The sequence below is a fragment of the Ailuropoda melanoleuca genome, chromosome 14, assembly GCF_002007445.2.
Source record: "Ailuropoda melanoleuca isolate Jingjing chromosome 14, ASM200744v2, whole genome shotgun sequence".
NCBI lineage: Eukaryota > Metazoa > Chordata > Mammalia > Carnivora > Ursidae > Ailuropoda > Ailuropoda melanoleuca.
The window spans coordinates 12,358,699-12,384,858 of NC_048231.1; the positions used below are offsets into that span (position 1 = coordinate 12,358,699).

The following is a 26,160-nucleotide window of genomic DNA, read 5'->3' on the forward strand; positions in this document are numbered from 1 at the left end:
CTCCCCACTGTCTGCACTTCACCTGGTTCTTTCAGTCAGTAGGCTCATTCCACCTGCCCCACATCCCGTGGCCTATGACACTGAGCAAATCTGTTGGCTGGGGATCCATAGCTCACCTGGAAGGCGTAGTTACTCTGGAGCTGTTTGTAAGTGCCTTCTACCCTTACCTGGTCTGGCTCAGGGACACTGACTTGAGCTTCTCACCCTGGCTCCACTGGGCTAGGGCTCCGTCTGTGGTCCTGTGCGCCTCTGTGTATCCACCCTTCTGACTCAGCCTCTGAGTGTCCCTGCCTCCTCCCGGGATCTCAGATAGGAGCTCTCTGCCTTGGCCTTGGCCCAGATGAAACTGTCATTATGAATGGCATCTGTCCAGGCCAATTCGCTCCTCCTTGGTTGCTCCTCCCTGAAGCCTTCCTTGGTTTCTCCAATGCCAACTAAGTACACACGCTCTTTCTCTCTCTCAAAAAGATTCATCCTTCTATTTACATTTTTTTTTCAAAGTGCCTTCATATACGTCAGATTACAGCCAGCCTAGAAGAAGGTGGAGAAGACCAGGTTTTATCCTCAGGTGGGAGATGAAATAACCCAAGTTCAGAGAGATGCGGTGATTTCCCAAGTCTGCACAGCTATTAGTGGCAAAGACAGGACGAGTGCCTGGGTCTAACTGTCGTCTCGCACCTGTCTGGAATTCCACAGCCCATGATTACTTAGGAATATTCACCTCTTTTGGAACTGTCTTTCATCAGATCCATGCCGGGAGCCCTGGATTCCAACACTCCCCCTTCAACTTGATGACAGCCAGAGATCAGAGCCAAAGGCGTCCTTCACAGACATGACACTTCTCTTTCCCTGCCCCTTCCACCATAAGAAACGGAGCTCGGCAATCTGGCCTCCTCTGCAGTGCTCTTTGGGTTACCAGATCTGTGCACGTTCTCTTTCCGAGCATCCGAGAGGCCCTTAGCTCAGGCTGCTCTGACACAATACCATAGACTTGGTGGCTTAGAAATGAGAGGCATTTCTCTCGGTTCTGGAGGCTGGGAAGTCCAAGATCAAGGTGCTGGCCGATTTGGCTCCCGGTCGAGGATCCAATTCCTGGCTTGCAGGCACCGGGCTGCCTTGCTGGGTCCTCACATGCGGGAAGAGAAAGCTCTGGTCTGACTGCTTCTTTGGACCCTAATCCCACAATGGGGTCTCCACCCTCCAGATGTTATCTCAACCTAATTACCTCCCGAAGGCCCCCCCTTCTAATACCAACCACACTAAGGGGTAGGGGTCCACGACAGAGTTGTCAGCTCTGGCATCCGCAAGCTGCAGAGCATAGAGCCTGGGTCTCTCTGTGCCTAACGGATTTGGGAAAGATGATGAAGCCCAGAGTAGTGCGCGTGAACCCTGCTGGCCGGATAGTCAGCGCGAGCCGGTAATTGAGCACCGTGCCTTTAAGAAGGCTGAGGGCACGTCTCTGGGGGTGGAGCCCGCCCCGCGATCCGAGGGCTTGGAAGTTGCTAGGACCTGCCTTTGTGGGGACCAGGCCTGCGGTTCTGGTTTGCAGCTCTGGCACCACTCAGGGCCCTGCTCCCCTACTTGCCTGCTGCCACACGACTCAGCCTTGGCGCCGGTGAGCACCCTCCCACCCACACCCCCACGAGCTCTCTGCCGTCTCTCCAAGCCCAGCGCTGACGGCTGTCATTTCCAAACTCTTCTCCAGGCCTTTCTTCTTCCTTTCAAGTTCAGGCCCTTCTCCTTAGTGAAGAAGCAGCTTCTCCACGTGGTCTCTCTCCTGCCTGTGGCCTGTGCTGGGGGTGGGGGCAGCTGAAAGTAAGGAGGAAACCTGGTTTTCCAGGCTGACCTTCCTGGGTGAAGACGAGCCACCCAGGCTGCTGGCCAAGCATGTGCTGTGAATCGTGTGTGTGTGTGTGTGTGTGTGTGTGTGTGTGTGTGTGTGTGTGTGTGTGTGCTAAGCTGGAACTGAGAACTCTCTGGAAAGGGGCAAGGTGTCCTAGGCCTCCAGTATTCCAGGTGCGTGTGGTAGGTGCAGAAACACCTGGCAAGGATAAAGAAACACAGGTTAATGGAAGGAGGACTGGCCCGAGAAGTGGAGACACTTGCGTTCTCTCTCCAACTCCCCTGTAGCTTTTTCGCAATCCCCTTGGCCTCCCGAGGCATCCTCATTCTAGAAAAGAGGCAGACAATTCCATCCTCGCCGCCTCCAGCTACCATAAGACCAATGAGATGCGTGACGAGAAATTTTCTTCCAAGGACCAGTGAGTGGAATCAGGTGGGTGGAAGTTACAAGGAGGAAGATTTCAGATCAAATCAGGAAGACATTTCCATTTCCCAAAGTCCCTTCTACAGATTCCTAGTCACCCAGAGAGCCTTCTGCTCTGGGAACTTGTCCAGCCTGACAGGTCGGTCATTTGACAGTAGTCCTGCATGAGCTCGGAGGGCTGTCCCCTTTGAAATGTGACAGTCTGCATTTTGGTGAATGCAGACGGGCTTTGGGAAGAATCTGTGTGGAAATGTTAAGTATGTTGGGTGTTCTGTGCCATTCCCAGAAGCCTGGCCGAGTCTTCTCCTGGGATGGGAGCTAGGTACCGAAAGCCAGGGAGCCTACTGACAGCCTGGGCTCTGGGGTCACAGAAGTGCCTTGCCATCTTCAGGGCACCTTGAGTCGAGAGCTTCTGAGTCCCCAAGGTGCATTGACGGAAGGCACAGGCCCTTTCTAAAGCCTTGGGCCTCAGTGGGCTGACTCCAGTGGGAGCCACCTCCCGGCCCTGCAGAGGTGCTCAGGGAGGAGGGTGGTGGTGGGGCGGGCCCCTCATTGTGGTTCAGGTGCTCAGGCAGGGAGGCGACGTGCCCTCCCATGGGACATCTGACCTGGCCAAGCTGGGAAGAGATGAGCCCACCTTGCCTTCCAGGTGGTTCTTAGACTATGATCAAAGGAAAACTTACTCCCACCTCTTTCAAAGCCTACCCTTCAGCTCCAAGACTGAGAAGGAGACCCTCTCCTTCCACTCCGTAGTGGCCCCTTTGGTAGGCTTCTGTTTCATTCCGTGAGAATTGACCCAGTGCGGAAGGGCCCTTTTGGCCGCAGGCTCCTGCTCCCAGTGCCCCCGCAGGAGTCCCCTGCTCTCCTCCCCACCCTACACACCTTCCAGTCCCTGCCTGTCTCCCGTGCAGGGGAGATTGTCTCCTTTAACTTGGGGAAGATAAAATATTTTTGGTAGGAAAAAAGCCAGAGATGAAGGGGATAACAGACATTTTTTTAGCTGGTCCTGTAGACTGGTTGAGAGCCCAGTTTGGGGGCAGGGGTGGGTAGGGCGGGCAAAGGCTGGAGCTGAAAGGGATGGGTCAGGAAGGCTAAGCACAAGTATAACTGCTTGATTGAGAGAAGATGCCCGGCGGCAGGTCTGAGAGGGCCCCCGCCCCCTCTGGTGCTCTGAGGTCCAGGCAGGTTGGGGACATCAGAGACCGCCCCAGGTGTTGATATGACCACAGGGGACACCAGCAGGGGGGCAGGGCAGGTAGCACCGAGGAGGAAGAGCGGGGCTTCACAGGGAGATGTTTGAGCTCTCGGGAGGCAGGAAAGGGGAGAGGACAAGCTCAGGCCACGTTAAGAAGCATCTATTCGGCTAGGGAAGGAGAGTAACCAGTTTGTTTCATTGCTTTTTCTTGTGAGAGGGACAGAAACATGTCTACAGACTGAGAAGGAGCTCACAGAAAGGACATAAGGGATGGATCAAAGACACAGGGAGGCAGGGAAAGGGATATCCCCCAAAGAGGATGCAGGAGGGGACCCGCGCTGGACTTTATCTCACCATAAAATGGAAGGGAAAGGTTGCTCCCAGCCCCCTCTGCAGCGAGGGGCTTGGGGAAGGGGGAAGTGGCTATGGTGGGGCTGAGGGGCCTCTGGGCATAAAGATGTGCAGATGCCACCATACCCAGTTGTGAGCCTCCCCTGGGAATAGAAAGGGGGCACCTGGGGAAATGGCATGAGCTTCACCAGGTGGAACTGAGGAGAGTAGACCTTCCCCTACCCCGGGGTAGGAGATGGGGGGAGCTGGTCTGAAAACCGGGACACCCAGCTCTGGCTCTGTTCCTAACTCTGTAATGATAGGATATTGGGCAAACGGGAAACTCTTAGGATTTCCACTGGCTGGTTGGTAGAGCCAGTGGGAACTCATTCGCCTGGCTTAGTTGCTGATGAAGGTGGGGAAAGCTGGCCGGAGACTCACTGCTGCTCTTGGGAAAAGCAGAGTGTGTTATTAATGGCACTCCCCACTGCCTCGAAGAGCAGATATTCATGGCAAAGCAAATTGCCCGAGGCCCAGCAAATTGTTTCCTAGGGAGGCGGTGTCCAGTGGAAACAATGAGGATCCGGTGTTCAGGACATCGGGAGCCCAGCCTGACTCTGCCTCTGAAAGCTGTGGGACTTTGCTTAGGTCATTGCAACTCTGGCCTCATTGTCCCCATCTCCTCAGTTGGGGGGTAATATTTCTGGCCAGCTGGGGGGGGGCAGCTCCACATCATCTAGTAAGGGAGCAGCTTCAGGGGAGTTAGACCTTTCCAGAAAGGGCAGGAAGACAGGAGCACAACCACCTCCCCCCAGCACAAACATCCCACAGTCTGTGCCCGCATCCCACACAGCCGCCCGTCTGCCCTGGTCACATGCCGCACGCAGTCCCCGCACCAGCTCCGGTTGCTGCTGCCCCCAACCCAGCTCCCGGGCAGAGCCGTGGCCAGCACAGCACAGGCTGTCCTCCCTGGTTCGGTGGCCGCACCCAGAACAGAACCAGAGCTGCCCCGACTCACTGGCTGCAGGCAGCTTGTTCTCTGCCCCCTACGGGGACTGGGATTGATTTAGCCTGTTTCCGTGGCAGCGCTGGCAGCATCTGCTTCCCCACGAGGCTGAGTGAGTCACGGCCACCCACGCTAACCCTTGGCACAGCACAACCCCGCCAGCAGCACAGATTAAGAAGTCAGCAAGAAGACGGCAGAGCGCTTTGCACTGTCTGGAGGTTTCCCGCGCTGGGTCTCAGGCCTGGTGCAGGTGGTGCACTGGGCACAGGGGCCAGGGCAGGGCTGACCCACCCGGAAACTGGGCAGGCTCTGCCAGTGAGAGATGGTAGAGATCAGCTTCAGAGTGGCTCACCTTGGCTGCGGCCAGCGGCTGCAAGGCTTTATGGGAGAGGACTGCAAGTTTTCGGGCTTGAGGTCCAGTGCTCTTTTTACCACCCAATGACCAGCTCTCAAACATCCTTTCCGTGGCCACCTCTGTGCCCAGATCGGCCCCAGGTTCTTTCTGGCTCTCATCCCGGGACCTTCCTGTATGACACACGTCTGCCCTCCCCTCTGGGCAGCAGCCCTCACTCTGGAAAGAATCCCTCCCCTCCCTGAAACTTACCTTTCCCTCTTCCCGATCTGGGTAAGCTGAAAGAAGGCGTTCATCCTATACCGTTAATGGATGGTAGCAGGTTATAGTGCTAACCTCAAGTTATTACATGTAACCTTGACTTTGAGAGACAGAGCATCAGTCTAAGGGATGGATCAGCAGTGGCAGCAGCATGTGGGAACTTACTAGAAATGTAAATTCTCAGACCCCTCCCCAGATGCACTGTATCTCCAGCGCCGGGGTGGTGGCTGACAAGCTGTTTGCACAAGCTCTCCAGGTGATACAGATACTTGGGGGTTTGCTAAGCCCTGGGCTGAGGAATACGGATCCGAAGCGGTGCTTCTGACCCTGTGTGAGGAAGGGAGCGTTTTGGTCCATATCTCTGTCTATGCTCAGAGCACAGCTGCGAGGGTCTCTCTGTTTTGTGTGAGCCACACTGGGGGTCTTGGGTAGGCAAAGATCCCAATTGCTCCAACTCGGGGGGCCTCTAGAGTCTTCCTAAATCGTCTCCCTCCTCCAGATTGTTTGCATCCCGTGGAAAGAAACTGGTGTGTTTTTTCCTATGTGGAAAAGGGCAGCATTACCTCCCCCACTGCAGAGAGGACTTTGGGGGTAGAAGGAAACCCACCCATTGGCAATGAACACCTGGCCTCGTGGCTAGGCCCGGGGCGCACTGGAGAGCTGAGGGATTCCAGCTGAAGGAAAAAGCACTGATAATACTTATTCATCAATGTGCATTCCTCTTTTATCTATCAGGGGTTTTTTTGTTGTTGTTTTTTGTTTGGTTGGTTTTTTTCTTTTTTTAGCATTTTCTGATCACCTCTGTGCTGGGCCCAATGAATGGCCCAGCAGCCTGACCTTGACAGAGCTTGTAGGAGGGTGGGAGCATGAGTCAGAATAGATTAGGCTCTGCCGAGCAAGCAAACAACCCCAAAGTTTCCGTGCCTTAACGGAACATAACACAGGTTTAGCCGGCAAGTGATTCCTGCGGAGACCTGCTCTGCTCCACAGAATCACGCAGAGGCTCCGATGACAGAGGATCCACACCTCATGGCTACCTTGGCCACTGCAGCAGCAGCGGAAAAAGCTGGAGAGGGCCAGGCACCCGCCCGGAAGTGAGTCCTGGCACTGCTGCTGGTCACGGAACAGAATTAGTCGCGTGGCCCTGCCTCACCTCAAGCAGGTACACGCAGCAAGCATATGCAGAAAGGAGAGAAGAATGGATCTAGTCAGGTGTGAAAAGACGTCACTGCGTGGAGAAGACCACTCATTTATGCCTTTACTTACTCTTTAATAAATGTTGCCGGGATGCTTACCACGTATCGGGCATTGGGCCAGGCCCTGGGGATAGCGTATCACCAGGGCAGCTGCTCGTGCAGATCCAGGGGGCATCATTAGCCGTGTATTCTGTAGGAATAGTGCCCCCTGGAGTTGTGTGATGCAGGAGCCCTGCTTTTGTTTTTCTTGCTTAGGTTATGTCTTGTCATTATTTTCTGCCTTCCACACCAGAAGGGAAACTCTGAGAGCAGGGATTTTTATCGGAGTCGCTCACTGCTCCATTTTTAGACATTTAGCCCAGTCCCTGGGGGGCTTGGCCAATACTTGGTAAGTGAATGATTAAAAATGGATAATTATGAGCTGTGGTTCCCACCGACCCCTGCCCTCGAAGAGCTTATAATTTGCTGTATCAAGAGGTGTGTAAATTAAAGTATAAAAAGAACTGTCATGCCAGACAGGGTGAAATGCATGCCGGGTAAAAATCGGGGCTGTAAAGCTTGGGAGGACAGAGAGGCAAAAGGTCATTTTAACCACGGGTGGGGTCATGGCCATTTGCAGGGGAAAAATAAAGATCCAGACAGGTTAATGGGCCTGACAGAGGGTAAGTTGCAAAGCAGGTGGGAGGACCCTGCCATATCTCTGGGTCTGGTGTTTTCTCCTCTCCCCACACCAGCCACTAATATATCTGTGTAGCAGTCTGGTTCTCCAACGGCTTGTCACGTCTAACTATAGCTCCCCAGGAAGGCTTCAAAGACCCCCCCCCAAGGCGCCAAGCCTCAGAATTTGGTTCGCTTTTGGTGTTTCGCGCCCATCTGCTGGGAGAGGTAGGATGTGTTGGTTGGGCCCTTCCTGCCCTGTTCTACCTAAAAGCAATTTCCCTCGTGCCAGCTGCCCAGACAGCCCCACAGAGCAGGTAGCAAGTCACAGGGGTATCTGCAGAGAGGATGGGAAGGCCCCATCTCAGCAAGGCTAGACAAAGAAAGGTAGACAATGGTGGAACCAGAATCTTCCCTGCAGGCAGGAACGGGGCTCATTATTTTCACTTAAGCTTGCAGTGAAAACAATGACATAAGCTTCCCATCTGGTTTCCAAAGCACTTTGGAAATGATTCCATCTCAAGTCCATTAATTTTATGGGGGCTCTAATGACGGGGCACTTTCCACCGTTCCACTTTGTCACCGTAGTGTCCTTCATCCTCACCGCTGCCTCACTCCTGCTTCTCTGTCTCACCTGCCTGCCCTCCCCTCCTGCAAACCTCTCCCTGACCAGGGCCCCAGACCCAGCTAGCAAACCCTTCCTGAGTGCCTGCTCTGCAGAAGGCCCATGCTTGGGGCTGGAGAGTCCAGGATGAGTCCAACAAAGGCAGAACCTCAAGGAGCTTTCTGTGACATGGGTGTGGCTCAGTCATGACACCTTCCTTAGATCCTGCTTTTGCCCTGTTCCACCTTGTACCCTCCCCCTCTCCCAAAACACTTGTCTTCCTCAGACTCCCCTGTGCGTCCAGCAATGAGCTGAGAGTTTTGCAAGTTCATGTAATTTTTCACACCGGGGAGATTCTATTAGTATGTCCATTTTCTAGATAAGTAAATTAAGGCTCAAAAGGTCATGGAAACTGTCCAAGGTCACGCAGCTAAGAAACACCCAGCTGGGATCCCTCCCAGTTGCCTGCCTTCAAGATCCATCTTTTTCCTACTGTACGACGGTGCCTCCACCAAAACTCGGCAGTTGACTGTCCGCAATCAGAACAAAAAGAACAAAGACACGTCTAGGGCTTTAGCACTCTCTCCAGCACGCCTTCCTTTTGAGAGTTAGCTTAAAAAAAAAAAAGGCTAGTGTTTTTTTTTCTAAAGACCAGGGATTAGAGATCAATACCTCCTCATATTCCTGGAGTTTTAAAAACTGGATGTTTTGATCGTTCGTCCACCCGCTAGAGAGGAGGAGAAATCTTTCTGATGCTACCACATTCGCATTCTGGTCTGACACATGGGCTGTGGCCTCTGTCTCGGAAGTCATCCCTGGGAATTCTGGAAACTGCCCAGATGCCGGGCTGCCTTTTCACAACTTCAGAGGGGGGTTCGATGGTCTAAGACGTGATCAGCCCTGCTGGTCTACTGGCAGTCTTCGCTCAGGGCCTCTTTTTCACCCTGTAGTCCCCTAGGAAGGGCAGGACATGGCAAAGAGCCCCGTGGAGGTTTCCGAAGGGTCGTGCGGCCAGGAAGATGGGAAGCACTGGAGGGCGGAATGTTGCTTGCCCTGTGATTTATACATCGCATGTGGCTTTCAGTCGTTCTCCTGAACTAGCCAAATTTCTACAGCTGGAGCCACAGTAGATTTTGTTATTCTGGTGTTTGAGGCTGTCAAGTCTTGACTTGATGATTTTTTTTTTTTTCATATTTCACCATGCTCACCCACTCCAGCCAGCTCAAGTTCCCTATGCCAGGAGTATGGAGAGGAGAGGAAGTCAGGAAAAAAGTAAGAACTCCCCAGATGGTCTTTTGGTGTCACCCAGCTCTCCCAGACAGTGTTGGTGCTGACTGCCTCCGGGAACACTCACTCGCTCAGTCTCTTATTTCACTCCTCCATCAGAGCTCTGCAAAACCTTCGCACCAAGTTTTGTGTTGAAGGCAGCCTGTGTGGTGGCGTAACCAGGCCTCTGGGAACTGCAGCCGGAAGGGGGCAGCCGAGGAGCCAGGGCCATGGAAGCTGGGGATCCAGGAAGCCTCAGGGATGCCCGCCAGCACGTGGCAAAGCTTGGGACACAGGCCAGGTGCAGGTTAAGGAGCCCAACACAGAAGGGGTCCAGTTCGAGAAAGACTGAGTGACTGGGGCAGGCTATACAAGTGGGGACTCACTTGGTAAGGGGCTGCAGACATTACTCAGCTTTAGGAGGCCAGGCAGGGATTTGTTACCACATCCTTGGCATGTGTTTTACTAAGCAGAGGCTTAGTATTTGAGCCCCAGAAGCAATAAGAGTAACTCAATGCTAAGTGGCAAGAAGTGGAAGTTGAGCTACTGACATGTCTCCAGCTAACTTCCGGCAGACGGGACCCATGATTCCATCTGCCCAGCTCTTCCCCACCCCCACCCGGCCCCCAGGGGGTGTACCCTCTGCCCAGGGACCTTCCCCAACCAGCCACGGCTTCTACAGACTCAGCAGCTCTTCTGTGTGACATAACCGTTCCCCCTGCTCCCCGGTTAACCAGTCCAAGCGGGTCATCTGACTAAAGAGAGGCTACCCAGGACCCTTTCTAGAGATGTTCAAACTCGGGACCCATGGTGTAACTTCAGCTGACCCTGACAAGGCCCAGTACGTATCCCCTCACCTTTACTCTCTGTCCCGACTTTGTATGACAAATTTTCTTTAACAGATACTCTTGCACAATCTATCGACCAACAGGTTCTCCAAATGGTTCGTATGCCATTGATAATCCGACGTGTTGCTCTTTCTCTTAGGCCTTGCTCTTGTCAAAAGCCAAAAGATCAAGAAGGATTGAGTCATTTTCTTCATTGGGTTTCACACGGCTTTTTTTCAGAGTGCTCAAAAGATTCTTCATTTTGAAGCAAAAGGCTTCCTTTCAACACGACCTCTCTCCCCAACCTCCAGAATCTTTCCTGGAATTCAGAGCTGCTAAGTGGCCGTTTTTATATCAGATACCTGAGCCAAACCTTCCCTAATTTCAGTTAAACCCCTCAAGCTAGGAGTTAGGTGAACACAGAGTAAGCTGTCTTTTTAAAGAAACTGACGGATTCTGACCTAGAACCATATTTCGCTATTTTTGTGCTATGCGCTTTTTTTATCTACTAGATTGTAAACTTTTGGAGGAGAAGTGTCGAATATCTTTGTTCCCCTTGGCTCCACTTACTCAATATTCAATAAACACAAGTTTATTACATAAATGAATCAATCACATTCCTTAGGTTAAATATAAAATTAATGATTTAAGTATCATTAATCAAATGGATAATCCCACTAAGATATATTTGCAAGTGTCCTGTTCTATATTAGAGTGGTTTTAAAATCGATCCCAACATTAGTAAAATTGGGCAAAACAAACTGATTCTTTTCTTTCGCATGTAGAGCAGGGGCACAGAAATTGCTACCACCTTGAAGGGGAGAGGAAATTGGAGGGCCCAGGCAGAGGAAAAAATGAGCTATAAATGCATACCTTGATTCCTCTTGTAGGCTGGTGAGCTCGTACAGGTGAACACATAGGATTCTGGGTGGCTCAGTGGAAGCATAGAGGGGAGGAGAGATCCTTTGCTTCTGATTGCCTCTCCAGGCCAGAAGTGTTCCCAACCCTCTCCTGCTTTAGAACAGGACAGGTGGCTAGAGGACATCGGTTCTGGCCCACCCAGCATCCATTCCACCCTCTTCTGCTGACAGCACCCTCATTTTCTGCTGGGGACACGTCCCTCCCGCACTCTCAGTGCTTGTGACCTCATCGTCCTGCTCCAGAAGCAGACACATGCCCGCTCCTGGCCAAACGCTGGGTTCCATGTCCCTGGCCACAGTGTGGATTTGAGAAGAGCCCACCCAGTCGGCCACGGGTAGGTGCGTGGGAGAAGGGAAAGAGGCACTCTTTTCTCATGGCTCAGCCCAGAGATTCGGGGTGAAGTGGGGGAGGTGAGGGGCACTGAAGGGGGAGTTGGTGCCTGAGAATAAAACCGACCTGCGGTGGTCAAAGGAAGCCGCACAAACTGTACTCAGTGGATGGCCCCAGCCGAGCCGCTGCCTCCTCTCAAACCGGATTGAGTGGGTTATCAGTGCAAGGAAGAGTCCTCTGCCTGAATGCAACTGCTAATGGTCCTGCCAATGAGAACAGGGAGCCCAGGGAGGGAGGACCTGCCGCCAAGTCACGTGACTGTAGTGCCAACCCGCAAGGGCTCCACTTCCACGCCTTTCCCATTTTCCCCCGACAGCATCTTGCACAGGGCCACAGTCCTTGAGAGGCTGCCTGCAAAGCCCAACAACCCCAGGCGCCCCCCCCCAGTCCCGCCCCCTTGCAGCGGCCTAGCTGGCAGGGGAGGGGTGGGTTTCCTGTGAGTGCACTTAAATACGTTCAGAGCCATTTTTAGACTTTTTATTCTATAGACCAGAAAATTGCTGAAATTAGGAGACATTTGAAGTGGCTCTTCATCGAGCCCAGAAGAGATTGCTGCTGCCGCTCTATTTAAAAGCCCAGCAGCAGGTTGTTTGGGCTTCTGTCTTGCTGTTATGTAATAAACATAACGTTAAGCTTTGGGAGCTCCCAACACTGGTTGAGAGGGAGGAAAACAGCAGCCTCACAGTGATGCGTGCCCTGGAAATGCTTTGTAGAGGTTGGGAAGAAGGTAATAGAGCTTTCTGTGTTCAATAGTGTTAAAAATGACAGCGTGTGCAGAGCAGATCTTAATTACTATATAAATTCCCAAAGGAACGGGTAGAAAAGAAAAAGGAAATGGAAAGGAGGTGGTTTATTCATATAAGGGGGAAAGGTAGTCAACAACCACAGAAGTTGCATTTGAGAAGACAAAGGGACCAGAGGCGGGGACCGATGTGCTGCAGAAAAGAGAGTGCATTGGTTTTCTGTGCTGTGTAACAAGTTACCGTAAGCTTCATCGGCTTGCGGCAGGCCAGATTTATGATCACAGGTCTGTAGATCGGGCCCCTGTCATGGTGTGGGTGTGTTCTCTGCTCGGGGTCTCGGAAGGCTGGAATCAAGGTGTCCACTGGGAGGAGCCACGTCTGAAGCATGGGGTCCACTCCCGTGCTCACATAGCTTTGGGCAGAATTTAGTTGCCTTTGGTTGTAGGACTGAGGTTCCCATTTTCTTGTTGGCTATCACTGGGCACTGCCCTCAGCTCCTGGAAGCCTCCCACATCTCCTCACCATGTGGCCCCTTCCATAGACTCTCTCACAACATAGCTGTTAGTTCCTTCAACGCCCTAGCAAAATCCCTCTCATGCTTCCAGTCTTTCGGCCTTCTTCCATCTCAGACCTCTAGACCCTCTTTTAAGGAACTCAACTGATTAGGTCAGGCCCACCTATCTCCAGGAAGGAGATTATACAGGACATGCACACTGTAGGGGCAAGAATCTTGGGGGCTATCTTAGAATTCTGTCTACCTCAGTGATCGAACTTTTGTACAAAAGCAGAGCCCCCAAACATGCAATCTTAATACACTACTGTTAGGGACTGATTGTTTATGTCCCACCAGAATTGCTAACCTGCATTGTGATGGTATTTGGAAGAGGGTCCTTCAGGAGGTGATTAGGTTTACATAAGGTCTTGAGGGTGAGGCTCCCACAGAGGGACTGGCATCGTTATAAAAAAGAGGTGGAGAGGCCAGAGCTGTCTACCTCCGCCACGTGAAGACACAGGGAGAAGGCAACCATCTTGAAGTCAGGAAGAGGGCTCTTACAAGGAACTGAACTAGCCCACGCCTTGATCTTGGACCTCCAATCTCCAGAACTATGAGAAATAAATGTCAGTCTGTGGTATTTTGTTACAACAGTCTGAACTAAGCTAACCACAGTACTGAAGGTCACATTAATTTACCTCAATATGAGGCTTCTAGAAAGCAGGCCATCCAAGTACTGTGAAAACATCCAGTATTTAGAGTTTTCCAATAAGTATGTCCTTCCCTGTACACCTCCTCTGTTTGTGCTTTTATTCATTCAACACTTAGCTCCTATTCTCCTTTTGGCACGGCGCTTGGCCCCAGAGCCAAGTCCTTTTTTCCCTACTTCCATCCACAGTATCGAGCTGAGCCACTCACTGGAATCTGACTTGCCATCCTGTAGGTTGTCTAGAATTTCTGTCATCTGGCTAAGAAGCTCCTGACTCTATTCTGGGTGCTCAGGAGGCCTTGTTGAATCTTGGACTCAAGGCCAACTGACCCAGGTACCCTCGGCCCCAGGGCAGAGTCCGGGAAAGGAGACCATCCCCAAAGCCTCTTGTTCGGGGTCTTTCAGGCTCTTTTAGTCTTTTCTGGTAAAACCTTCTCTGCTCACTCTTCTCTATTCTCCTGCTGAGTGGGAAAATGAGCCCCATGTGAAAGCAGTTTTGGGGCTGGGAGCCTTGCCATAACCTCATTCAGGTTGAACTTCCTTAAGTAACTGAGAACAGACCTGAGTTAGATATCTTAGGGCATTTCTCTGCGCTGAGTGCTTAACCAGGAAGAATGTTAAACAGAGTACTGAGCTGAGGGCAAATAGCTGTGACCAATTCCCTAACCTCAGTCACAGAAGGGACTTGATAGGTTGGGCCTTGGGGTCCCCAGTGTCACCACAAGCTAGATATGCCTCTTCCAGAATCCTTTGCACAATAGCAGAGCTATTGTGAAGACTTGCCTCACCCCCACCCTTGTGCCCCAAGCAAGCAAGATGTTTACTCCCAGCACTAGAAGAAGGAGGGGGTGCAGGCAGAGTTGGGAGGAATGCTAACCATAACTAACCTAAGTCAGATTGCTGGGCTGGCCACTAACCAGACCTCTGCCTTGCCCTCTGGGGACGGCAGAAGCAAAAGGCTGGATCTCTGCGCGGTACTCTGAAGGTTAAAGCTCTGATTTGAAGTTTAGCCACCCCCCCCAGCTGTTATTTATTCCTCCCTTTAAGAGGAGGTGACTTGCTGTAGACAGCCAAAAGACCTTGAGACTGACCCCTGTCTACCGCCTGTCAGAACTGAAGGGGGTTTCTTAATTTCTCTCAGCTTCCATTTCCTCATCTGAAAAAGTAGGGGTAATCATACTTGGCTTGCAGGATCTTTTCTGAGAATTAGAATTGTGTACCTGGCACCGTGCTTGGAAACTACCACTCCCTTGAGAAAGCGTTACCACTGCTGTTATTGTCAGCCCTTCCTCTGGTTGTAAATTTTTCATGGATCTGCCTCAGCTTGGCTGTAAGCTTGGGAGCAAAGGTGGTGTCTGTACTGCTGACTGCAATTAGACTACCTGACAGGGAGGAGGTGCTCGGTCTCTGAGTAAGGCCGGAGAGTCTGGAATTTGAGCAAGGGACAGCGGCCACTAGGAAATAAGCGTCTACATACAATGATTTACTCTATTTTCTGGGTCAGTGGTTCTCAAATTCTTTGTGTTTAGGACACATCCAAGAAACAGACATATTCAGACAACTATGAGTCAGCAATAATTGTAACTATTGCTGAAGAACCGTGTCTTTCAATAGTTATAAAAGCAATCACTGTGGGGTGCCTGGGTGGCTCAGTTGGTTAAGTGGCCAACTCTTGATTTCGGCTCAGGTCATGGTCTTAGGGTCCGAGGACTGAACCCTGCATCGGTCTGCTTGAGAGTCTCTCCCTCTCCCTCTGGCCCTCCACCTACACATGTGCTCTTTCTCTCTCTCTAAAGTAAATCAATCTTTAAAAAAAAAAAAGAATTACTGTGGTCTCGCCATTTACTCCCAGCACTAGAAGAAGGAGGGGGTGCAGGCAGAGTTGGGAGGAATGCTAAGCATAACTAACCTAAGAGGTTAGTTAGAGGCATCAAAGGGATGCCTTTGATCCTGTGGTTGACTAGGTAGCTGTTAACTGCCCCGATCTCCCCCGCTATTGTGCACAAGAAGAATTCTTACATGTCCGATTAACCACCCTAATTTCTTGGCCCCTGACTTGACAACACAACTTCTACGCTTTCACAGCACTGTAGCTCGTAGCCATGGTGTATTGGCCTGCCAGTCTCAGGCAGGCACTTCAGCATAGCCCTTGGAATCCCAGGATTGAACCTTGCAATTTTTATTTGTCAGCAATCCTGTAGGTCCTTGACATATAGTCATTTATAAGTAATTTTGCTAAGATGTCAATTTTTTAAAATCAGTGTATTATACAAGTAATACGTGAAAAAAAAATATATATACACACATTTAATGCTCAGACAATAGAGAAACACATAGAGAAAAACCTGTAGAAGTCTTCCTCTTTTTGTATCAATCAGAATAGGTCATGTTATACTACAGTAACAAACACCCCCAAATCTCAGCGGCCTATAGCCACAAGTGCATATTTCTTATTCACACTGCACGTTTTCTATGAGTCCACTACAGCTGTGTTTCTTGCCTTCTTCACTCCAGAACTAAAGCTGATGGAAAAACCTAGCTATCTGGAGCATTGTCAATCTCATGGCAGAAAGAAAAGGACAAAGCAAATGGTGCCCTGACTTCCAGAACTCAGCACAAAAGTGACCAACATCACTTCTTTGAGTAAAGCAAGTCGTGTAGCCATTCCTGAGGTCCACAGCCTGGGAATATACCTGCCTACAGCAAGGAGCACGACACAGGGAAGAAGCTGAAACGTTTAGTGCATGAGGACACGTCTCCACCAGCTCCTCCAAGGATGACTTCTTTCCCAGAGGTAACTGCTCTCAACAGTTCAGTCTCTTCTTACTTATTTGTGTGTCTCTCTCCATTTATTTATTTATATTTATAGAGAGAGGCATATACATCAACCTGGGGTATGCGATGTATTGCTCTGCAACTTTCTTTGTTCACGTCCTATGTCCCAGAGACTTCTCCACTTCAGCACATATAAGTCTACCCTGCTCTTTCTAACAACTGTACAGCATTTCATGCTGTGATGCCTTTACATTGTTGGTGTACTTTTGGATATCTTCAAAATTGTTTGCTATTATAAATAATGCCATGATAATTATCCTCATACAGACACATATATTTGTGCATACAGGTATTTCTGAGTAACGGTGTTTTAGAAATAAATTGTTAGAGTAGAGCATGTGGATATGACAACTTTAATAGACATTGCCAATTTGCCTTGAAGAATGCCTTCCTCAGGATGCCTGGGTGGCTCAGTCGGTGAAGTGTCTGCTTTCGGTTGAGGTCATGATCCCTGAGTCCTGGGATCAAGCCCCACACTGGGCTCCCTGCTCAGCAGGGAGACTGTTTCTCCCTCTCCTCCCTGCTCGTGCTCTCTCTCGCTATCTCTGTCACTATCTCTCTCGGTCTCTCAGATGAATAAATAAAATCTTAAAAAAAAATACCTTTATCAACACACACAGCCATCAGCAATGTAAAAGAGCCTGATTGCCTATATCCTCAACAACTCTTAATATTATCATACTTTTTCTTTTTTTGTCGATATGATAAATTTTAAAAATGGTAGTTCATTATTTTATTGTATTTAGTGTGTTTCCTTCTTTATCAATGAGGTTGAGTATTGCTTGCATTTATTGTCTAATTTCACATTTTTTCTCTTGTGAATTGTCCATTTCCACTCTTTACCTGTCCTCTAGTGGTGGTTTTTCCCTTCACATTTGAATGAGCTATTTGATATATTTTCTCGATATTAATCCTTTGTCTGTACTACTGGTTGTGAATACAAGCATTTCTCATTTACCATCAGGAACTTTCCTAAAAACCAGACACTGAGTGAAATGCTACAGCAGCTCCTCTCCTTTCAATTCATCACTACCAACCAATTTCCTAAAAGACAGAACAATGTCAGTAAGTGTAACAAATTAGCATGTCAGTTGCAGGAACTATGTGTAACAAATTAGCATGTCAGTTGCACCAAAGGTTGCTTCCTGATGACCAAACAGTGAATGACTTTTCACAGATATTTGCATGTGTGTAGTCACGTGGCCTGAGTATTGTCAATATCTGACTCAATCCCTTTGTTGACATTGAGTGCTTTTCACAACATCTGTGTGTGATTCTGACATTCTTCCAATTATATTTGGAAAGTAGCTAGAGAACTCCTCCCACCCCACACACATACCACTTTGTTTAAAATGTTATATTGAATTTAGGGGATGTACAAATAAAATTTTCTGTATGAACCTTGGTCCAAAGCACATTGTATTAGGGAGAGATGTATGCTCTGTGAAGCCTGAGTGTCACAGATAGGGGGATTCTGCTGCGGAAAACTTGCCTGGGAGATAGCTTGTAAGGTGTGTCTCTGTTTGCTTCCAGTCTGGACATTCTCTTTTTAATTTTGTTTTTTGGGGTTCCCCCCTAACTTTACTGAGTTATAGTTGACATATAACTTTAAGCTGTACAATGTGATGATTTGACATATATATTTTTATTGCATAATAATCACCACAGTAAGGGAAGCTAACACATCCATCACCTCAGATAATTTCTTTGTGTGTGTGTGTGTGTGTGTGTGTGTGTGTGTGTGGGTGTGGGTGTGTGGTGAGAACATTTAAGATCTACTCTCAGCAACTGTCAAGTATACAACACAGTATTCTCTACAGTCACCATGCTGTACATTAGATCCCCAGAACTTACTCCTCTGGTAACTGGAAGTTTGTAGACTTTGACCAACATCTCCCCATTTCTTTCCCTGTCCCTAGCAACCACCATTCTACTGTCTGTGTCTGTGAGTTCGGCTTTTTAGATTCCACATACAAGGGAGATCGTACAGTATTTGTCTTTCTTTGTCTGACTTATTTCACTTAGTATACTGCCCTCAAGGTCCATCTGTGGTGTCACAAATGGCAGGACTTCCTTCTTTTTATGGCTGAGTAATATTCCAGTGTGTATGTGTGCACCATATCTTTTTTTATTCATTCGTCTGTCAGTGGACACTTAGGTTGTTTCTGTGTCTTGGTTATTGTCACTAATGCTGCAATAAACATAAGGGTACATATATCTTTTCAAATTAGTGTTTTTCTATAGGTAAATACCCAGTAGTGGAATTACTGGATCATACGGTAGTTCTTTTTTAAAATTTTTCCAGGAACCTCTATACTGTTTTCCATAGTGCTGCACCATTGTTTATAATTTTGTTCATGGTATCTTTTTTAGTTGCAAGATTTGGCATTTTCATGCAATCAAATTTGTCAATTATTTTGTTTAAGGTTTCTGGATTTAGAGTCTTGTTTTAAGTGACTTTCCCTATCTCCAATGTTGTTGTTTTTTTTTTTTTTAGGTCTCCTACATAGACATATATTTTAGATTGTTAATTTTATGTCTGGTTCTTTAATCACAAGGAATTAATTATTGGGTAAGATGTGAGGTCGGGTAGAGGGGTTCTCTCTTTCCTCTGACCCTAAAGCAGGCAACATACCAACCCAATATTGGTTTGAAATATACCATAAATTAAATTAAATTTTAAAAAAATGTATTCTCTATCTTCAGGCATCAAATTTTGCAGTGAGGCTGGTTTACAGGGGTGCAAACCTCGGGGAGCATGATACTAATTGCCAGTATCCATGTATCAACACAGGCATTCTCTGTCATCGTAATTATTGTCACACATATAAAAACTTTTTTATGTGACAAACTATTCTGAGAGCAAGGCAACTGCTGGTGACACATGTTAAGGGATCTAGGTGAGATGTCTATTACAAATAACTGGGTTCCTATTGTAATAAAATTATGAAAGTTTTTAAGGGGTCATTTTAATTTTTTAGTTATCCTTTAATGCATTTGACTTAGGACTTCTATAGGTCTGATGATATTGAAGAATTCAAGGGTTCGGTAGCTCTAGGGCGAGTCCACTGCCCTGGGAGGCTTCTGGGTCCTGGAGATTGTCCTGCAGCTGTTCCCGCCTCAGGGGTGGTTGGGGGTGAGACTTCTCCAAGTGTTTCCATCCCACGTGTTTTATGAAAGAGGAGGCTGTGCTCTCTACCTCCATGCCTTTCTCTCCCCATCCGTCACTGCTCACCCCGTGGCAATCTGAGCGCCCCTACTCCCCCCACCTCTGAGATGCCACTGGAGATCTAGTGAGAGAAGTTTGAAGAAGCCAGAGTTGTGGTAGCGGAGTGCGGGAGAGTTCAGATGGTGGCTGACATTATCTGGCCGCTGCCTTTGAGCCCACTGTGTCCAGGGGGATGGACTGAAAACAGATAATGAGCAGACAAGTTGACAGGTGCCCGAAGAGAGGGACGAACAGAGTAGAGAAGGAAAGGGAAGTGAGCCAGAAGTGTTTCCTTTCCTCTTCTCCTCTGCCTCCCCTCCATTATCTCTCTCTCTCTCTCTCTCTCTCTCTCTCACACACACACACACACACACACACACACACACACACACCCTGAGTGAAGATTAGGTGACAACTTAGAGGAGCGGCTGAGAAGACAGTCTGAAAGCTGCGTGAAGAGTTTTGAGAAAGCTGTAGCCAGTTGGTGGCTGCCATTCCGGGCCAGGTATCTCCTGGCCATGGGCCGCTCCCCAGCCTGTCGGGACCCTCCTCATTTCTTCGGAGGGCTTCACCCCTACAGACCAAGCCCTTGTGGCCTGCCGGGGCCACTCAGACTTCCTGCTCGGCCGCACCAAGCTGCTTGGAGCCTCATCCCCGAACCCGGGAGAGACACAGCCAGCCCCACCTCGGGGAGATGTGACGTTTCTCGGCTGTCTCCAGCCTTATCTTTAGAACTGAAGCAAAGTTTGTGTTCCACATCATGTATCCATGCTGATTTTGATATAAAACACGTGTTTTCAATTTCATGCCTAGCCCTCCTTTCCCCCTCCCAGTAGGTCCCAGTATAAAACCCGGCACTGGTCTGTACGTCACGGTACTTGTCACAGTTGGGATTAATTCGTGTTTGCCCAATATTTAGCTGCTCTCCTTTCCCCTGGACGGTCAGCTCCCGGGGGGCGGCACCACATCTTTCTTGTTCTCTGCATTCTCAGTGGCTCACGAGGGGCCGTCGGGGGCCGCGGCTTTTGGCCNAGCTCCCGGGGGGCGGCACCACATCTTTCTTGTTCTCTGCATTCTCAGTGGCTCACGAGGGGCCGTCGGGGGGCCGTCGGGGGGCCGCGTCCAGGGTTAGAGCCTTCCTATAACGAGGCTGCCACGGGAATTCCAGGCCTCGTGCAGGTCAAGTATTATGCTTCCTTTACAAGCAAAAATGCCTGGAGAGTGGCCTCCCAAAGGGGTCCTGTTCGCCAAGGGTCCAGGTGAGAGGCGCAATCCATCACTGCTCAGGACCCTATCACAGCTCCTGGCGCTCCTCAGTGCCAGCAAGGCCATGACATCACCTGAGAAGACGCACAAAAAGCACCTATCCTGTAAAGGTCTCTGAGCAGAATTACTTTAAGCTCATTCTTGCTGTATTAGGCACATAACATCATAACTCACGGTTTCCCGGATTCAGTTCAAGGGCATAGATGATTTGGTAGTTATTTGATTTATAGAAGTTTTCTCAAGTCAGAGAAGAAATTGAAGTGTGTTTTGCTGAGGGTAGGAAAACAACTCAATTTGGAAGAGGAGCGGATATCTCAAATAAGCAATTGTAAATTATATCAATTTCGCTCACCTTGGGTCTAATTCTGCTGTCTCCTACACAATGTTGGTGACAACCCTTATCCTTAGCGTTCTTGATATCCACAGAGCACCCATCAGAAGATTTATTGGTTAAAGAAATGCAAATTCCTTAAAACAGCCAAGTGCTGTCTCCAAGTTTCATGCAAAGATGTGGTTAAACAGCGTGTGAAGACAATGCTTAATAAAAATAGCAAGAATCTGAATTGTGGAATAATCATTACTGTAATTGCTTACATTTATTGGACAGTTGTTTACATGGCAGATATGGGGCTGAGTTCTTTACATGAATTGGCTTGTTTAATGGCAACGATTCGAGGTAGGGAGAATTATTATTCCCATTTCCCAGATGAGGAAATGGGTATCTGGAGAGAGTATGTAACTTTCCCAAGATCTCCCTAGTGGAAAACAGAGTCAGAGCTTTGAGGCTGGTTTACATCATTTTCTGGTCCAGGCTCCTACCACTGGCCATAAATAAGCAATCAGCATTTGTGTTTAAGAAAGAAAGAAACTTCCATCATGCCAAGTACAAGTGCTGGTGAGCTTGTATTGTTCACTCCGGGGCCTAACGGATTTGTTTCAATTAACAAAGACATAAAGATCCTTTGTAAGCGGCTCATTTATTGACTCTTAGGTGATTGAAAATCTGTTGTTCCCTTAAAAATGTTAAGCATTGCCTCTGCTCTCCAAACCCATTACAATCTAACAAATAAAATTTATGAGTTTGGCCCATGTTGAAATTCCATCAAGACCCCAATTCCTGTTTGGCCAGTCATCAAACAGAAAGTTCTGACTAGCAGTGCTCTTCTGAACAGTATGTTGACATTCACAGCCTCTGTTTAACTTCTCTGTCTGATAGCAGTGGTCCCGGGGTTTCTTTCCGTCACTGGAGTTGGTTGGAGTTTGTAGTTGCTTCGTGCCAGACTTAGGGAGTAGTTGCTGCAGGCCCGTTTTGGAATGGTATGACCCTTGCCTTAACAGCCCTTGGCCTTTCTGTCCAGCCGGGTCCACAACCATCCTCCACTTTGGGAAACATTTTCAATTCCCTTCTGTCCAAAGCAACAGGGATAGGTTGAGCAGATGCTCTCTGCCCAATGTTGTGCTACTCCAGGCCAGGGGGGAGGAGACTCGCTATAAAATATTAATATATTAATAAGAGCTGACATTTATTGACTGCTTCTCGTCAAGCATGACTTCATTTTATCCTCACAGTCATTTTTCAGAGTGGCAGAGCCCCAGGTCCCAGTAGCGGACCGAGGATCTAGGTTGATTGCAGGTCTGACATCACAGTCTGAGATTTTAACCCCTAGTCTTTGGTCCGTTTCAGTGAGTGCCAGGCAGTCCGAAGCCAAGGGTTGGAGAAGTTCAGGAAGAGTCCAGGGAAGGATGGAAACTGAGCTGGATTTTAAGGATTGCATCGGAAAGATTGGAAAGGATTGCAGTGGGGAGGAATCAGGGCAGAAAAACAGGCTTTCTTGCTTTTGTTCTCCCTATAGAGCAACGGAGAAGGTGAATTAGACCTTTTTGGGGTTGGCATTACCAATTAATTTGAAATTCAACACCTGCCTTGCCATTTGAACTTAAGCTTATTATAGCAGATCTCTTCACATTTCTTTTGTTTGTGCAGATTTTACACGCAGGGGTTTTAAGTCAATCAAAGAGCATCTGTGCTGAAAGGAATTATTTTTTTGTGTGCGTTAAAATAATTGGCCCAGTTCCTCTCTGAACTAATAAGTAAAACGTCTCTAATGCCTGTCTTGGAGGAAAAGTAATACAGTATAGGGAAAAAAGCATTCACCTAACTACCTCTTTTTTATTTCTAGAACATGGTATAATGTCCAGGAAGATGCATTTACATGTCTGGAGGAAAAGCTGAGATCAGCGTATGTAGCCCGAACTTAGCATAGATACTGTGTCCTTGACAGTCGTGCTTAATTTGGATGATAAGTGAGCAAAGTATTCCAATAACAGAGAACAGACTGAGAAACAAGTTTGAGCTTAAATACCCTGCACGCAACATCGGGATATGCCACTGTCCTCTTTTCTTCTACTTGGCGCCATCCCACCATAGAAGGGCCTCCTGTAAAATATTCTCTCTGAGATACCTGGACTTTGTTTCCAAGTCCTTTAATTTCCCCCTGGTTGTTGACTCTGTGTCCTTGTCTTTAAATATCGACCTCTTTCATGGTTTCAATCTTCTTTTTTTGCAGAAAGTAATTTTTTTCAAAGACATATATCAATGCATGTAAGGGGGGAATTACCTGATTTTTGTTCAGCATCTCCAAAGGAGCTTTAGTCTATTTCAGAGAAAGCTAGAATCAGGCGACTTTCTTCTCTACATCTGGGTAATCCAGGCTCTCCATCCCTCGATAGAAATAAGCACTGTTGGTGGCAGCTACGGGGTGTGGCTGGGCCCAAGCCTATCTTTGGCTCTAGAGTATGTCCCTGATCAGTCCAGACCACTGGAAGTCCAGTTGTGGTGGCCACAGAGTGTGGTTCAGGGATGAGCCAATCAGCACAAAGCCTTGAGCTGCTATTGGTTGATTATGGGAAACAATCTCTCCTGTTTCATGGGAGAGCATGTGGACCTTGCTGCTGCCAGACCTCCTATAATCAGCAGGGAATTAGCCCCAGGAGGCAACCCATATCGGGTGTGAAAGAGAGGGGAGGTAGGAAGAGAGTCCTCATGTCATTGTAGCCATCAGTGCTGCTCACTGTACTTCTGGACTCCCAGTTAGCCAAAAAGTCCCTCCTTGTTTATGAGTTTTAACTCGGTTTTCTGTTACTTGCAGCCAAAAGCATTTTATGTGCTACACCCAGCAACTGGGCTGTTGAACTAAAACACGTGTCTGTTCCTCAAAATGCGGGTTATCCCTTCCAACTGTCTAGCAGTAGGCTACTGGGTAATTAAGTTGCATCCTTTGATGGTACATAAGGTGGAACAGACTATGCTGTAATAAACAGAAATGCATTTTCCACTCTTGCGGCAATCTGAAGCAAGTGTTCCTGGTCAGCAGTTGCCTCTCTTCCACTTGGTTCCACTAGTTTTTCAGGAAACCATGCTCCTTCCACTTTTTGGCCCCCCCCCGTCTCCTAGGGCTCACCATCCTCATCAAGCTGGCAGAAGGGGAAGGAGGATGAAGGGGGCACCTCTGCTTTTTAAAAGCCTTGGCCCCAAAATGTTACAAACTCTTTTGCCATAAAAATGTGCTTCCATAGAAAAAAAGACTGGAGGGAGAGTCCCAAAATTTTGACAGTGTTTATCTCTAGGTAACTGGGTTACACATATTTTTTTTTCCTCCTGCATAGTCCTGTACTTTTCTATAATTTTTGTTTCTGTATTTTCAAAACTGTCTATAGTACATGCTATATTTCTTCAACAAGCTAAAAAGACATATATTTTTCATTTTTTATTTTTATTTATTTTTTTAAAGATTTTATTTATTTATGTGACAGACAGCCAGCGAGAGAGGGAACACAAGCAGGGGGAGTGGGAGGAAGAAGCAGGCTCATAGCGGAAGAGCCCGATGTGGGACTCGATCCTGGAACGCTGGGATCATGCCCTGAGCTGAAGGCAGCCGCTTAACCACTGCGCTACCCAGGCACCCCAAGACATATATTTTTTAAAGATTTCATTCATTCATTCATTCATTTAGAGAGCAGGGGGAGGGACAGAAAGAGGGAGAAAATCTGAAGCAAACTCCCCACTGAGCGCAGAGCTTGATGTAGGGCTCGATCGCGTGACCCCGAGATCATGACCTGAGCTGGACGCCTGACCAACTGAGTCACCCAGATCCCCCAAGCTGGAAACACATATTAAAGAAATTTATTTTTTGCTCCACTTTAGTGATCATTGAGGAAATGTAAATCAAACCCACAATGAGATGCTACTCCGTGCCCATTAGGATGGTCACTATGAAAAAAAAAGAAAAACAGAAAATAGTAAGTGTTGTCAAGGATACAGAGAAATTAGAATCCTTGCCTGTTGCAGGGAATGCAAACTGGTGCAGTGTCTGTGGAGACAGTGTGGAGGCTCCTTCAAGCATTAAACGTAGAGTTACCATAGGATCCAGCAGTTCCACTTCTAGGATTTACACCCAAAAGAAGTGAAGTCAGTGTCTCAAGAGGGTATTTGTACACCCATGTTGATAGCAGCTTTATTCACAATAGCGAAGAGATGACAGCAGCCCACACGTCTATCAGTGGACAGAGGAATAAGCAAAATGTGGCATATACATACGATGAAATATTATTCAGCCTTCAAAGGAAGGAAATTCTGGCACATGCACACGATGAATCTTGAGGACAGTATGCTAAGTGAAATAAGACGGTCACAAAAAGACCAATATTGTACAATTCACTGTATGAGATACCTAGAGCATCAAATTCAGAGAGACAGGCAGTAATACGGCGGCTGCCAGGGCTGGGAGAAACGGGGAGTGGGGAGTTAGTGTTTAATGGGTACAGAATTTCAGTTGGGAAAGAGGAGAACGTTCTGGAGATGGATGGTGGTGATGGTTGTACAACAGTGTGAATATGTTTAATGCTGCTGAACTGTGTACTCTAAAATGGTTATTTGAAGTGGTAAATTTTATGTATATTTTACCGTAATTTTGTAAAAGAAATGTATCTTTCCAGAAGCAACTTTATGAGAATTTTTCACTTGGATAGCTTGTGATCCCTTTTGAAAATCAGATATTGCTAGGGTTTGGACTCTCCATCTATACACAATTACTTTTTTTTTTTAATTTAAATTTTGTTAGTTAACGTACAGAGCAATATTCGTTTCTGGAGTAAAATCCAGTGATTCATCACCCACATACAACACCCAGTGCTCATCACAACAAGGGCCCTCGTTAATGCCCCTCACCCATCTAGCCCACCACCACCCACCTCCCTCCATCAACACTCAGTTTGTTCTCTGTCACTAAGAGTCACTTATGGCTTGTTTCCCTCTCTCTCTTTTTCTTTTCATCTTTCTTTCTTTCTTTCTTTCTTTCTTTCTTTCTTTCTTTCTTTCTTTCCTTCCTTCCTTCCTTCCTTCCTTCCTTCCTTCCTTCCTTCCTTCTCTCTCTTTCTCTCTCTCTTTTTCTTTCCTTCTTTCTTCTTTCTTTTTCTTTTCTTTCTCTCTCTCTTTCTTTATCTATCTATCTATCTATCTATCTATCTATCTATCTATCTATCTATCTATATCTTTCCTCCATGCTCAGTGTGGAACCCAACACAAGGCTTGAACTCATGGACCCTGAGACCAAGACCTGAGCTGAGATCAAGAGTC

The 26,160-nt window shown here is 48.0% G+C and overlaps 1 long non-coding RNA gene across 1 annotated transcript; it reads left to right on the plus strand.

Moving 5' to 3' along the window:
• The first annotated feature begins 1,476 nt into the window (after positions 1-1,476).
• Positions 1,477-26,160, plus strand: LOC105240937. The gene is made up of 3 exons (XR_004620442.1): positions 1,477-1,615; positions 15,731-16,010; positions 26,093-26,160. It is a non-coding gene; the product is annotated as an uncharacterized LOC105240937 (long non-coding RNA).